This window comes from Sinocyclocheilus anshuiensis, unplaced genomic scaffold, assembly GCF_001515605.1.
Source record: "Sinocyclocheilus anshuiensis isolate Anshui unplaced genomic scaffold, SAMN03320099.WGS_v1.1 scaffold477, whole genome shotgun sequence".
Classification (NCBI taxonomy): domain Eukaryota; kingdom Metazoa; phylum Chordata; class Actinopteri; order Cypriniformes; family Cyprinidae; genus Sinocyclocheilus; species Sinocyclocheilus anshuiensis.
Genome location: NW_015536549.1, coordinates 1423856 through 1426459, shown reverse-complemented (window position 1 = coordinate 1426459; position 2604 = coordinate 1423856).

The window sequence follows — 2604 nt, the reverse complement described above, 5'->3', positions numbered from 1 at the left end:
GAGCTTTTTTTTTTTTACAAAAAAAAAAAAAAAAATCTTGAGTTGATTCCATAACCTGGACATGTTTTAAGTTAAAAAATAAATAAATCTGTCCGACCTCAAACATTTGAATGGTTATATTTATATATTATGGCTATAGATAGATGGATAGATAGATTCACTAAGGCTGCATTTATGTGATCCAAAATACAATAAAATAAATAAATAATACAAAAAAACATTAAAAAATAATATATATATATATATATATGAAGTTTAAAAGAACATTTTGAAATGGAAATCTTTTGTAACAAATGTCTTTACTCACTTTTGATCAGTTTAATGCATCCTTACTGAATATAATAATATATATTAATATATATATATATTCCCCTCATATAAATAACAATATTATATAAAACAGACAATGTAATACATAATCTGAAACCAAAAAGGCATAGAATTTTAATTCACTGTATATTCATACGTATTCTCAGCATATCAGTCTATTCACACTATAGTTCTATGAAAATAAAGAGTGTTTAACATCACCCAGCACTGCTTACTACCTATATGAGGTGTATAATGTGGATTCTGGAAGATCAGCCACCCCCATCCTGTGTCCTTGACTTGATTGGACACAGACACGTACATTCACAGGAGGGATGTGATGTTTGTGTTTGATGTGTGGAGTTGAAGTGAGAAAGACTGCGAATGGGTTCAGGATTAAAAGCAAGATTGATCTGAGTGTCAAAGAAAGATAAGCACACTGCCCTGTCTGAGTTATTGAGGAGGCGTGACATTGATATCAGACCACACACACATTTAGAATTTCAGGTTGCATTGAGCTCTTGTAATAAATGAGAATGTCAAAAACCTATTCTAATATTAAATGAGCAATTATACCCAGATGATGGAGTTGGAATCACCAGCTTGCTGGAAACTTTTTCCAGGTTTTCCCAGAATCTCAAAGATCTTTCATAGATCCTTAAAACATTTTTGACTGAACAAACTAGCAATTATCTGTCATGGAGATAACAGTCTTCCTTAAGTATTTAACACTTCCACTGCTCGCTCAATCTCAACTCTTTTCAAGCTGCTAAGCACTTTTCTGCCAAATGGTCTTGCCTACCTATGCATTCTTTCTCTCTCTCTGTATTTTTCGCTCACTCCATCAGCCCAAGGGGACTGCTGAATGTCATTAAAAATAAGTATCCACATGACTGTAATATTTTGCAGTGGTGTTATTGACAGAGAGATGATTTAGTGTAGTAATGATGGATTGAGCTGGGCGTCAGGGCCGGCACATGCAGGGACGTTTGTTCACTGCAGAGAGACTTGCTCCAATTCCTTCTGTTTCATTGCATTGAATTTTTCACCCTCTAGAAGGAAAAGTACAGAAAACTCTCGGTGTGTTTTAAAGTGTGTTCATTTTTATGGAAAGAGAAAGGGAAATGGGATTGAGACGTGGCTTATTCAAACTCACAAGTCATACCATTTTTTCCCCCCAGTTGTATGTATGAGACTGACCTTCCATTCTAGTGTGGCAAAGAAACCTCAGACACATCAGTCATGCTTTTTAACCTTTTTAAGTACTTTAGTATTAGTTTAGTAGTATAAGCTGTTAATTGTTGTATTTTCTTTTCTTTCAGTTTTGTTTTAAAAGTAATTTTGTTCTTTTGTCCCTTTTTGCCTTTTTTTGTTTTTTTGTTATATATTTAGCTTTATTTTTAGTTTCAGTAATTTTACTTCAACTTTCAGTTATTTGCCAAGGCAACATTTCTAATTTTCGTTTTTATAACATTTATATTTTAATTTATTTCTACTTCTTTTCAGTTGCAGATTTGTAATTATTTGATCGCGCTGTAAAGAGTTAAAATATATTTATCCAGAAGTGGATTAAAATTGCAAAATCAAACCAATTTCAAACCAAAATGATAACGATGCCATTGACTCAATTAAACATAAGGCCATGTGGCAACAATGAAACGGTGCCATTTGAATGGGTTTCTGTTCTATAATACATATTATTTTACATAGGCCTATTTAAAAAATAATAAACAGTCTATAGTCTACACTTTGAAAAAAATGTAATACTTCAAATGTGTATATATATAGAGAGAGAGAGAGAGAGAGAGAGACATTGTTTTCACATTTAATTCAGTGTTACTTGCTGTTTCTTTGTAATTATTTGTCAAATTTGCTAGCAATTTCTGAGTGAAAATTGTTTCAAAGCCAATTTTTTCATACTTCAAGTTAGTGTTCTTCTATTCCGCTAATAGGTAATTGATATAAGCCCATTACTAGTAGTGTGATTAGGCACCACGCAACACTCCCTTGCCTATTATTAAATCTCTGCTGAACCTCAAAATCATTGCTGCTCACTGATGAATTTCCCTCTGATCTCTGGGTGAGCAGCTGGGAAGAGGGCCAGCAGATGAGGGAGGAAGATAGGACGAAGAGGGGTGAGGGCGGGGCCTGTGTGAGAGACATGTTTGATTGGCACTTGTGAAATGTGCTTGTTGTCACAGCACCGAAAACCCCGATGACCCTGAGCGCTATTTTATTGTATCCAGCCGCAGTGACAGCGGACTGGGGACAGGCGGCAGATGTGTGCTGCTGGGC